The sequence below is a fragment of the Aptenodytes forsteri genome, unplaced genomic scaffold (assembly GCF_000699145.1).
Source record: "Aptenodytes forsteri isolate BGI_AS27 unplaced genomic scaffold, ASM69914v1 Scaffold141, whole genome shotgun sequence".
Taxonomy (NCBI): domain Eukaryota; kingdom Metazoa; phylum Chordata; class Aves; order Sphenisciformes; family Spheniscidae; genus Aptenodytes; species Aptenodytes forsteri.
The window spans coordinates 1,499,220-1,513,307 of NW_008794416.1; positions in this window are offsets into that span (position 1 = coordinate 1,499,220).

A 14,088-nucleotide genomic window follows, 5' to 3' on the forward strand; every position below is an offset into this window, starting at 1 on the left:
GCAAGAGTTTAATCATAGAGTTCAATGGGTGATGACTCAGAAAACTGCTGAGTGCTTTTGAAAAATCTCACTCCAGTAATTTGACTTTTCCTTTTTTCTGTGACTTGCTAGTATTAAGAGAAGGGGAACAGAGTAAAAGAATCTACTCCATTTTGTCACATCTAGCAAAGTGATAAACCTAGTTGTGCAGCGATCTAGATGTACCACTAGAGAGTCAGAATTTGCTAACGGAAAACACCAAATATTTGAGGTGTTACAGATATGAGCTGGATGAATCACCGGCATTTTTGATTTGGTGAGTGAACTGTTTTGACACTTCTGAAATACACTGTCATTTTTATTTCATTCAAAATGACATGGATATATCAGCCCTAAATCGTAAATAGTTTAGGCTGTCCTAAAGCTGCACTTTCAATGCATCAATGACTTGTCCCTCCCAAAATCTCCACATTTGCAGCTTGTACTAAGAACTGGAAGAAACAGGCTGCTCCATAGCCAAACAGAAGCCGAATGGTAAATCACTGCCTTTTACCTTTTGATCAACCCTGACTGACAGAGATGGCAAAGCTGACAGTGAATGCTGACAGTTTTAAACTGAGTGTATGAGGGAAGGAGTGAACTGAACTGAGAACAGAATCTTTTTTTCACAGTCTTTCTACTATGAAGCTGCATCTTGTCAAAACCATTAAAAAAAAAAAATCTGATTTTTTCTGCTAACTGAAAAAGAAGTATCAAAATCTTTAATGAAAAAATTATTATAATATTATTGCATTCCATAAAACAATTTCAAGCAAATGGAAAAGAAAGCCAATTCTTTGTAAAACACCTTGATTTAAAATATGAAAGGAATATGTGGAGGCAGGGGGAAGAAACATGGCTTGTCTTTAATTACTGAGACAACTTTGAATTGTGTAGCCAATAAACCAGAATAAAATAGAGGAGATGTGCTTAGATAATGTCAGACAAGACTGATCCATATACTCGGGCAGCAGACCAAGAAAAAGCGACACTGACATTAAGATTTTCTATTTGAGGTAGCATTTCTGTCTCTAATGCTTTCCTATTGTTTATTTCTGTTCATAAGTTAAGAGATTTAATTCAGGAAACTTGTGTATATTTTACAAAGTAGGTAAACAAAATTAATAACTTGTTACACATCCCTACAGGAAAAAAGTCTGGCATTTGGATTGGGAATGCAGTCTCTGTCGTCCCATTTATGCATTTCAGCATAGAAGAAAATTGCTTCTTTCCGTCTCTCTCATTTCTTTTCATCTCAAAAAACTTGGACCCAATATAGTCCTTTCAACGAAGGTTTCTTTTTCTTCTTGTTCTGTTAAGTTTCTCTGCTTTGCAATGTATTTTTTGTTCTAGTGGAAAGAGAACATTAGTGATTTTGACGTTCCACTTAACTTTGATAAATGTTGAAGGCATCAGATATAATCTGCTATACCAACTTCTGAACTATACCTGTTGTAGAGGTAACTAAGTAGTCTTCCAGAAAGGATGTGAAGTCAGCATCCTTCAAACCTTAGACAGAGTAGCTATTACAGGATAAGTAAGTACTCTCACCTTGCTTTCAAAGTCCCTGGTATCTTGTTCTGCCTTGTGTGTTTAAGATAAGAAAAAGACAAGACTTCACATTTTGAGATGTTTGTTCAACATCTTAAAAAGAAGGGAAAAAAAACCCTTAGATTTTAGCTAGTAAATGCAGACTTTCGCTTCTCCTTTTTCCAAAGAAAAAAGTCACTGTCAACTTTTAATTTAGAGGTTTGTTTGTTAACAAAAGTTTGGGTAACCTGGCATCTCTTTCTTTTCTATTTTTAGTGACAATTTAAAAAAAAATTCCCAGAAGCAGATTTCCATTCTTTCTCCTTAAGGTTCATCAAACTCAGCAGGTGGCAATATAAACTTCACCAGATAACACAATGATTCTCACCCGTGCCACTTGGAAGAACAATTTTTTGAGGGGAAAAATAAAGTTAACTTATAAAAATATCCTTTTCTGATACATGATCAGAGAAGAGAACATCCAGAGAACTGAAGTCTGCATTTGCACAAATACTTTAAGGCATTTATTCCATACATCTACCTTAGAAACATGATTGTTTTAGTTTCCCACTGGAATCAGAGGATGGAGGAACGTTTCATCAGATGGTCTTTTGTGTCCAGATCTTGTGCTTCTCTTCATCCATTATTATGAAGATCTCAGGGGTGACAAGGTGTCCAGGAGGCACCTCCAGTTGAACATCTAAAAGTCTAGAGTGATTCTTCATCTATTATTACTTCCTCTTCCACTTTTGCTGACAACCATATCTTTCATGAAGGAACATCTGAGATGGGCCAGGCAAAGGTTTGTGTGACCTTTGTATTGATTACTGGTGTCATCAAGCAACTTTTGACTGTTAGTGGAAGCTTTCTGGTCTGCTTCTCACTTTGTCCTCATATTATTCTCATTCTAAATGCCCATTATTCTCTTCCCAGCTTTTTTTTTCTCTTCTTCTCCATACTCCGCCTCATCCAACATAATCTCTATCCTTCTCTCCACATTATCTCTTCTTCCACTTCTCACATCCTCACTGCATTTAAGGCATGTGTTGCAACTACATGTTAAATAAACACAAGTAATAGCTAAAAACTGAAATTAACTGAAATTAAAGAAATAAATTTGAATTCCCAATATTAACACCCTGTAGCTGACTTATGATTTGAAATCCCTGTCCCTGCCAGTTTTGCTTGCATGATAGCTCTTTCCTGCGTGTGGCTTGTCCATATAGGCTATGAAATAATTCAGGCATGGAGAATCTCTTGTTGCATATTTGTGCAAATGGGGCTTGAAGCCTGGCTGCTGTCAACTGTCACATTTACAATAATCTTTACGACATTTTGTTCCAGAAACAGGGACCCCAGGTTTCCAGGACACCTGCAAAGAAGTCAGCACGTGTTAGGTGAGGGGTGGTAACGGCTCCTATATACACTTTTATCTGATGGCAATAATTTAGTGTAATCCCTTTTTGTAATAGGCTAAGCTAAGTCCAATGTCAGATTTGGTGCAGGTAACAAGTATTCAGGCAAGCAATTGCACAGTTCCGTAGACATATGGCAGCTTGTAAAACTGTTGTAATTTCATTCTGTGCAAGTCCTCTGAAAACATGGTCCAGTTTCCTTTTGCTTTTTTGCTAAAACTGCTACTTTTTAAGCAGTTCCTTTTTAAGTAAGGAATTAAATAGTCAGTAGTCTAGATAGGGAATTTAGAAGCTTGAGTTTGACTACTGAGCAGGCATTTCCTGAGTGACCCTGGGTAAATTACAAATAAATTGACCCACGGTTCTGTTTTTTATTGCTAGACCTGCTATGGGGGTAAACTCCATGAATAGTTATGAAATACTAGAATTCTGTAACAAGGAAGACCGCATGAATACACCAAAGAGAAATGAAGTTGCAGAACATGATGTTTTCATTTGTATGGTGTCAATTTTGTATTACCTCAAAATATTCCCTACGCTGGCGAGGGAATCCTGGTGATCCACATCATATTACCCCACGCAAAATAAATTCCGAGATAAAGGGTACCAAGTCCTACCTCATTTTTCACACAACATCACTTTTGTGTAAACATTTAGGAATGTAACTTTAATATCACTTTAATGGAAGGCAAATAATGTGCCCTTTCCATTCAATGGAAGATTAACCTTGAAAAAAATAATTTACCGCCCATTGTTTTTGCCTTTTAAATTAATGGAACTTTTCAATTAATAAGAACAAAGTAGGCGTTTACACAGTGTATTAATTTTATACAGGCAATATCCTCACCTTTTTGTCCAGTCCAGTGTCATAATATTCTTCTGATTCTCTTCTAACTTGGGGATGTTATTAGAAAGAACTGATAGTTCGGCTGGGGGCCCTCTTTTTTTAATAAAGGCAGCCCCAAAAAATAAGAACAAAGTAGGCGTTTACACAGTGTATTAATTTTATACAGGCAATATCCTCACCTTTTTGTCCAGTCCAGTGTCATAATATTCTTCTGATTCTCTTCTAACTTAACTGGGGGATTAGAAAGAACTGATAGTTCGGCTGTTGCTCATCTGTTGTAACTACAGGCAGCCACAGAACAGAACAATAAAATGTCTAATGGGTTTGCAAGTGCTTTCAGGAGCCAAAAAAAATCAGTGCAAATTGCAAATCTGTGTGTGTATTTCCCGAGTGTCTTTGCACTTACAATACCTGTAGTACATACAGTAGATTTACTAGAGACAAGAGGACTTCAGCAGACATTGGTTGTTTCCACTGTCCCTGTGGCTCTGGGTTTAGCCTATTTCTAGTTCAGTGCAGCATGATCTCCCCAGAAATCTTATTTCATGTACCAGAGGCATAGAACAAAAGAGACCACACCGCCAAGAAAAGATGCATCTCTTCCCACTAATTCCTGACATGAAATGATGCAAAGGGGGGAGATTTGGTTCCCCTGTCCTGTTCCACCCACCACTGCTGAGGCAGTCTCTTCCCCTGCCTTTGGCTTTCAAGTCACGCGATAAAAAAAGGTCTTTGCACAATACCATGAACACATTTATGGGTTTTGAATACAGATGGCTCCCAAAGGGAATGTTAGTCAGTGAGTCCTCCCATTGAAGAAATATTTAATTCTGTAGTCCAGCATAATCATGAGCATATGGTATTGAGCCATACTAACCACACTACAAGAACGGACCTGACATATATTGACTGTAGGGTCTGGTGTACTCCTAATGCACTTTACTGCTCTGTCTCATGGCTTGCCAGACCAGAAGGCTTACTGAGGTGCACCACACCTTTCTCCTTGTCTATGTGCTTAGGTTTTCTTGCAAAGGAGTAGGTGAAAAGGGGATGATATCTACTGAAGAATCACCCTGACATTATGTCAGGACCTAACCAAATTGTATTTCCTAACTCAGGAACTGCTGGAAGCATTGTGGATAACAACTACTCTGCAATGAAGACAGAAACATTGCACAGTAGCCCCACTCAATTCTTTATTATCTCTTTGTTCCTGAACAAGAAGCTATGTACTGCTAGTTTAATTAAGGAGCTGCCAGTTCACTTGCCTCAGAATGCCAATAAATTGTCATGTAGCAAGCACCTTTACGCATGTCAGCACAAGAGCTGAGGTTCATCTGAACTTGAGCCAGAAGAAATTTGGAAGTTTATTTTAAGCTGCTCATCTCCATAGTCATTGAGGAGGGATTCACTTACAGAAGGTGACTCATTCCAGCTGTCTTAGGCATTCATTTTTGGGCATGTTAGACTGCCCTGTGGAAATCTCTAACTTCCATTGTCCACAGAGGGCATCTATTTAAATAGCACCACCTGGCGACTTGAGGCAGTTGCCTAGATCCCCATAGGAGATACAATACTCATCTCCTGTGGAGACATAGGACAGACAAATCAACCGCTTAGCCCTCATGGAGAAATCTACGAGCAGGTTTAATTTTAAGCTGAATCTCACCCTCATGTCTTAATTATTAGGGGACCGAAGGTAGGTGAGCTACACAATGTCTAGGTCACCTTTACAGGAATTTAAAGTTGTTACCCTACTTTATTTTGGGACACGCTGCAAGTCAGAGCCTGGTGATACCAGAAACAAGATCATTTGCCCACAGTTCTAACACTTCCTGCCTCATGTGTACGGTCCCCAAGAAGAGTAAAGTCTATATTGTAGAGGATAGAAATTATTTGCAAGCAAGTTTCAGATCCTACTGTATTGGGAGTAGGTGGTAAGGTTTTTGTAATGGGGGGCTCCAGGAGAGGCCTCTGTGAGAAGAGGTCAGCAGCTGCCCTGTGCCAGAGACCCCAGCCAGCTCTGCAATGGACCCACTGCAGGCCAAAGCTGAGCCCATCAGTGAAATTTGTGGTGCCTCTATGAAAACATATTTAAATTAAGAGGAGAAAATGCTGGAAAGAGGGGGAGGAAATCACAGAGAAACAACAGAAGGAACACCAAGGTCAGAGGAGTAGGAGATGCTTCATGGTGGGGCAGATATAGAATTATAGAATCATAGAATATTTTGGGTTGGAAGGGACCTTTAAAGGTCATCTATATCCCTGAAGGGACTGCAGCCCGTGGAGGACCCACGCCAGAGCAGAGTAAGAGTGAGAAGGAAGGAGCGGCAGAGAGAAACTGTTATGTCCTGACCGCAGTCCCCACATTGTTGCCTCACTGAAGGGACAGAGAGTAACGTGCGGTGGTAACAAGGAGGGAGGAGAAGTGTCTGGAGTGTAGCTGAGCCTGGGAAAGGAGGAGGGGTGTGTTTTCCCTACGTGTTTTAGTGTTTGTTTCTTTTTTGTTTGTTTGTTTGTTTGTTTGTTTCACAATACCCAATTCAGTAATGATATATTTATATTAATTGGCAATACATTAATTTTCTAAAGTTGAGTCTGTTTTACCTGCAACAGTAATAGACAAGTGATCTCTCTGTCTTTACCTTGACCCACAGGTTTTCTCACTCTCATTCTCCCTATTCCCTCCCTGCTCCTGCTGAGGCAGGGGAATGAGTGAGCGGCTGTATGGGTGCTTGGCTGCCAGCTGGGGCCAACCCACCACACCTACACGCTCTGCTTTTGGTGCTAAACACACTGGGAAACTCTAGCAATATATATTGCATGTCTAGTTAATGCTAGTCATAATACGTTCCACAACTTAGGAACAACGTAGCAAAGGCTTGAGTAAATTGTCCCCATATAGGGGTCAAATGTCATCTGAGAAGCCATAAGGTATCTGAGACATCTGCAGAGTTTTCAGGATATGGTAGAGTACTTTAGGCCCTTTGGTATGACACTTGAAGGACCAACAAGATACCCTAGGACATTTCAAATGCCACTAGATGCTTTTCAATGTGCACCTGAATTGACTAGTGATAGTCTATACACTGGAGTCTTAGAATCAGACAGGGGCTAATTCAAAGTAGCAACACTGACTCCCATGGGACTATATGAAAATATGTTAAGGATATGTCTATTTAAAAAAAAACCCAAACATTATTGGGTTGTCAGGCCTTTGAATCTTTTAATAAGCAGAGATATCAAACCTAACAGCAAATTAATAAAAACAGAATCTAACAAATCTGAAAGGATTTACACTTGCCGTAGCAAGTTTACAGTTGCCGTAGCAACTTTGCTGTTGACAAGCAAATACTCAAAAAAATTCCTGTGAATTCAAACCACAGTTTGATGCTGCTGAGACGTATACAATGAAATGATTCCATTAAATTTCCCCTGGAGGAAACACTCAAGTGCTCAGATGCATCTCAATTATAAGCACACAATCCACAACCAGGTACATTATTGACCTTTCCAGGGGAGATTAGGGCATGTGTCAATCCATGACTACTTTCGAAGAATTTTGTTCAAAAAGTGTGAGCTGGGAGCATTAACTCCTGCAATGTATTAGGGCTGTAATCACCTTATCTTACAGTGGCCAAATATATAACACGAATCCCTACTGTTGCTAATCAGATAGCTCCACTCCATGATCTGTTAAAAGAATTTGTTTTCTACCTGGTTTTCTTGTACATCAACAAGCTCAGAGATTCTTTTTTCTTCTCCTTCCTTTAGATGTAAAAGTTTTCTGCAAAAATCAATTTTGCCTGTGGAATGAATGATGTGGTGGCAGTTCTGCAGACACAATATTAGAAATCTATGATAGTGTTCTTCAAAAAGGGCTCTCTCTTGTGTGACTTGTCTGTGAGGCATAGTAATTAGCCTGCAGCAAGTCCAAGTTTTCTGGAGCACTACAGTAGTTTCTTTTAATTTTTCTTTCCTCTAAGGAAAAATAATTCATGACGCTTTTAAAATAAAACTATAGATAATGTCTTCCTGACCTTTTTCTGGGAAAACATGTAGTGTGTGCAGTCTTAAAAAAACCACTCACACTTATTTAGAATAACACAGAAGTAACATTATGGCTCTTAAACATGTGACATGGTCCTTCTCTGCCCTTGTTCATATACATTAAAGATCTGGAAAAACATTATTTATGGAAATTGAGGATTCAGTACATGAAAGCACATGTGAGATAAAATATGTCCTCTCATATTGATGTACCCACAATTCTCATTAAAGATTCATAGTAGTATAGCACTGTCAAGACAGTGTACACAACTTACATTTAAATTAGTATAGGTCAAATAATTTATGCTAAAGTCATATTGATAATTCCTATAGAACGAACACCTCAAGTATTTCAGACTGTGGGGCAGAAATACTCAGTCAACGTTGGTATGAGTTGACCTGTTACCAGAACACTCCTGGGATCTAGGTAGGTGTCTTGAAAGTACACGAGCTCTGCAACTTCCTCTAGACATGATCCTTTATTTGAAAGAATTTTGCAGTTGCATGAGCAGATGAGGATATTAGTGAAGACAAGGACTGTAAAATCAGCTTCATGTAGTTCCAAGAGGGCCCTTGCAAAGTGCTTTCTTTTGAAAGACATTGGGCTTTATGTCATACATATATTCTGGCTTCAGTCATCACTAGTATAATATTTTGAATTTTAGCAAAAATACTTTTCTTATCTTCTTTAGGTTCTGCGCATGTCCTAGACTAGCAATTAAGTCAGCATGGTTCAAACGTTAAGATCTGTTCAACCAGTTTTTGAACAAATAAAAGCTTCAACTTACTGAACACTTCTAGCGTTACATGGAAGTGCATCTATTCTCACCACAGACAACAGGATTTAGAATAAAATACCTACACATCCTTTTTCTACAGGAATTTGATCATTGGTAGGTGTTCAGGATCTGTATCAAAGTCCTTTGTTATCTTAGGCCTATTGCTCCTGATTGCTGTTCTAATCTCACTTTCTCAGAGTAGCTAGTATGAACACTCGTCTCTTAAAACTCTCAGACATGCAGATGAAATATTCAGTACATAAGAGGACATTTCTAATAGCCATATAACACAGCTAGCAGAAGTCAAAATACTGAAAATATGATCAGGATTAGAACCAGGTTCACAGTCATGCTGCTGGCTGCTTTGAACCTCTTCCACTCTCTATATATCATGTGGTATAAACTGCGAAATCTCCTGCTGAAGCTAAGAAAGCTACACTGATTTATACTAGCTAAGCATTATGGGGCAATGGACTGTTTAGAGAATATTATCTACAGCGCTTGGTTGTCAAATAAACAGCTGAAACTTCACTTACTTAAATAAAGTCTTCGTTGATTTATGCTGGTGCAGTGACAGTAGAATTTCATTCATGTTCCACTCCATGTTGCACGCAGTGGCATTTGCGGGGTTATATAATGACAGCTACCTTTAAAGAGAAGAAAAGTTTCATTGCATTTAATGAAATTGCCCCTACTAAAAAGCTACTTTATTTTTTTATAAGAAAGCAGTAGTGAGTTACTCATTTGTGTGATGCTTTCAATTCAGTGAAGCTCTTTGTTATACACACATTGGGCCAGTTTAGGACCTGAAGCCTGTGATCATCTCTCTATTTCTTTCTAGTTAAATTCAGAGCAATTGCACACTAGTTAGCTGAAGTGAATCATTATTTTGTCAAATCACAGAGACCATCTGCGCTGAACTGATTCTGTTTCAAAAGTCACACCATGGATTGGCTGTCCCCAAAAGCCTTGAACCAAGCAAAACATTTCTTGCTGCTCATGGGAAATGAGATGCTTATAATTAGACTGAGCTGCTCTTTGTAGTACAAGCCTTATTCAACAAACACTGTCTGCTGCTTGATTGCTTTAAAGAAAATGTTTTTCTCTTTCCTCACCACAGATTTGGCTCCACACAACTGTAGTCTGTAGGTAGATATATAAATGCAAAATAAAATATCCTGTGGGCAAGCAACGTGGGACAAACAATCCTTTAAATAAATTAATATAAAAGCAAACAGGCCAAAGATTTGACCTTTATATCAAGCTGACTTGAAAATATTCTACACCTGACCTTAACATCAATCTTCTCCCATGTGTCTGTCCACGTGCACTTCTAGAGCATCTTTCCTGGATGGGTGAACAGACTTTCATCAGTGAGATGTCAGTCCAAAGCCTGTGACCCAGAGGGTAATTTATCAGGTTCCATTTCGAGGTTGAGGGCTTGAAAGGTATTGAGAGGACTTACGGCCTCTGACAAGTCAGGGATTTTCCAGAGGGTGAGTTCTTGGCAAATGCATGTACAAGACCGTTCTATGGAAAGGAAATAAGTGTTTAGGTGAGCATTCATCTGTTGTATTAGTCTGTTTCCACTCATTTTTCTTTGTGAGATGGATGTCTTCAGTAGGTATATCATTGACTGATACGATTCCCTTTCACTGAGTTAAAAAAGTGAAAACAAGCTCCTCCTCTCCATAATGCCCCTGGGTAGGTTTAAGAACAACAGTGCACTCACAAACCCACACTCAATAATTAACAGATCAGATTTACTAGGTCATGTTACAGCGAAAAGTTGGAGGAAGGAAACATCAACAGTTTACTTATTTTTCTTAATGATAAAAAGAAAAAATATTGATGCAGTAGCAAGTAAGAAAGCCACATGCTTAATTACAGGTAATTCCCTTTGCAGCATATCTGCCAACAAGCTTCTACATATATTATTAATATCTACTTGGCGTGATGTGTAGCAGAATATCGTGCTAGTTGCAAAAATTCCAAATCAGTAAAGTCTTAAAATATTTGTATTTCTTTACTATCAAATCAAAAATCCAAAGAATAACTTTCAGCATCTCTTCTAATCCTATGCACGGAAAGACACAATTTACATTTTCATTATTTCATTGCATACCATCATTCAAGAGTGATAAATAATCATAGAGAGCCTCTTTTTCAATACATCCACTACATGGATAGCTCTGAGAACCCAAAAGCTCTCTTTACCTGCATAAGATATCTGGCTCCTCGCACCTCTCCCTCTAAATCTGGCTCTACCGTGTGTGAGCACTGCCGAATGTGTCATAACAGGTTTATAATTTGCTGTTTTCAACAGCCTATGTCCAACACTACAGGCATATTTAGCTTCTAGAGAAGAAATAACTAAAACATGAAACTTTTCATAAATTACATTCGCTACATCTCCTCTACTAATGGTAGATAACCCAGAAAACTTATGACCCATAGGTCAGGTCCTTGGCTAGTCTATATTACACACCATTTAGCCCTGGTCCTTTCCAAACCTTACGTGGTACCTCTGTAGATAAACATATTTTGTGGGTATGTTTGTGTTTATTTTTCGAGAGCTTGAAATAATCTTTCATAAATTACATTCGCTACATCTCCTCTACTAATGGTAGATAACCCAGAAAACTTATGACCCATAGGTCAGGTCCTTGGCTAGTCTATATTACACACCATTTAGCCCTGGTCCTTTCCAAACCTTACGTGGTACCTCTGTAGATAAACATATTTTGTGGGTATGTTTGTGTTTATTTTTCGAGAGCTTGAAATAATCTTAAAAGCTGTATCACAGCCCACCAAAGTAATATTTTTATAGCTTGTGACATGAGGTGAACTGAAACTGTTTGAGAGGGCAATGTCATATGAGGCAGGTTTTATAAGGCGTAGGAAAATAGACATAGGATGGTTTTGTCTGTGTTGTTAGCATGCAGTAGTCCTCGGAATAAATGATCCCCATGACTACACTTGCATTGTGTTTCAGCCATACCGAGCCGGTTCTCTCCAGAAAAAAGCCCCACTGTTTTTGTGGGGCTGTATGTGATGTACATGCAGTTTGGACGACTGGAGTGTCATGACCTGGAAATGTGTTGGTAAGCTAAGTTATTTTACAGCATATGCGCCTAGACAAACCAGAGCAAGGAATGACAGTAAACAAAGGGAAATTAAATCTCATGTGTGTCCCTTAACCTCTCCATACATAGTGTCAAAACTATCAGCAGCTTGGATTTAGTTAAATAAAGGTCATTAGCAAGGTAAAAATAGAAGTAAAACTCTTAGCAAAATGCAATCGCTGATCAGCCTGTCCAAACCAAAATCTGGACATTGGCAGAGAAGCGCACATTGCGAATGAAAGAAGGTATTTAATTCCGTCGGGAAGCCGACACGTGGAATCACTAAGGCTGGGTTACATGGGTTAAGTCATAATTTGACTTAAATCTGTACTCTTGATGGGAAAGTCTTGCCTTCCCCACATTCTGGACAATCATTTTCCATCCATCCCGTGTCTTTGAGCCATATGATGAGCCAATCTAATAAAATGATTCTGCTGGAAATAATTTCTTTTCCTCTCTTCTTTTCATTTTCAGCCAGGTTAGTCTCTGCACCTATTTAAACAATACTGCTGTTCCTCAAAAGGGTGTGGAAACAAGTAGTTGGAGGCATAAGAAAAGCTATGACCAGATAGATAGAGTGGCTGTACAGATTTCCTTTGACTTAAAGTCACAACATTACAAAGAGAGACAGGAACAAAAAGGGAAAAGTGAGAAGAAAGACTGAAATCTAGCTGGAAAAGCAGAGAAGACTGATATTAAAAGGCAGGAGAGAAAAAGAAAAATCAGTTTTAGACTTAAAAATTCATTGGTTTTAATTTATGATTTAGGTTAACAATGTCATCTTTTTACGGGAATACTGGCTAAGGTGATCTATCAAATATAACAAAAGCATTGATAAGGCCTTATAAAGGCAGGAGGGAGGACTGTGTTAAACTCTTTCTAGACATTTAAAAATCCTTTCTCTATTTCAGCTAGTTGTCTGGGTTCTTCCACACAACCCCTGGAAAAGTGGCAAGTGCCTCCACAGTGGAGCTTACCTTACTTAAGTCAGGTGTCTACAGCTGGTGGCATGAGTCACCCTCTGAGGTGACTGCCTCTCTCCGGTAGCTATAAAAGAAACCTAGAAAATGAGCTTATCATAAAGCCAGCTTTCCGTGTAGGTCAGATAAGAAGAGATTAATTGTATCCAGAAGTCAATGGCTCTAGTTATGGGCAAAGGTAGCAGATGTGTGGCCATATTTTGTACTCCCGAGGGTCAAGGGATACAGTCACCATCTTAAGGGAAGAGGTAAAAGGGAAAGTTGCTCTGGGTATGGGAAGAACAGCACAGCAATACATCTACTACACAAATGTCTCAGTTTGCCTAGCCATGTAAAATTTAGTTTGCTCACACATGACCAGCAAGTATTTATTATCTTGTCTTTCAAATAAATAAATAAAAAGCTGCTAGGTCAGCTTTTTGTTCTGTGTAACATGAGGTTTTGTGATTCATTAGTGCTCATTAAGCTGAATTTTTCCTCTGAGTGTTGTAACTGAGAATCATGCAGCAATATGGCAAATAGTCCCGAGGCAACATTAACTTACCTCCTAGCACGCTATACAAACTTTAAGACACTTACATTCCTTCAGTCAGTGAAAATGCACATTAATTGGAGAAGGTTCCAGCTGATTCTGCAAGGGCCCCAGCACCTTTGAATGCCAGGGACAGAAACCAATATGTGGAGCAGCTGCATTTGCTGAGTAAGTTTAATGCCAGTTAAAAACCAAGGTAGGCATTCAAGTTCAGTTATAGGAAGTAAAGGATTCGAGTTGTAGACCAATATACTCCAGAGGTACCAGAAGGAAAAGTTACTACTCCCACTTGCTTGTCTTCACACATCTGCTGACAGCCAGTTCTGGACATGGACCTCTAATCACTGGTGGATAAATCAACCAGTTTGACAGAGACAAATTATTTGAACTGTTTAACCTAATCCCACTGCATTTGCTTAATACAACTTGGAGACTAACTCATACAAACAGAGTGGTAAACTGAATCATCCCAGAAAGAGTTTAACACTCATTAATGGATAGGGGTGATTATCCTTTTCAGTGTCACTGCTGGATTTGAAATGCAAAGTTTGTACACTGCCTTTGTCTTCACGGAAAAGGAGGTAGAGCTACCTCTGCTACAGTGTGGACGCAGTGAGCACTATAAAAGTGTTTGCAACTACTAACAGTACCTCTGCTACAGTGTGGACACAGTGAGCACTATAAAAGTGTTTGCAACTATGCTTATATGAAAGGAGATATGATCTATACTGATACAAGAAACTCATAATGTTGGCAAACACCTGTGTATAGATGTTTTAAACTTGGGTTAATAGAATCATAGAATCATAGAA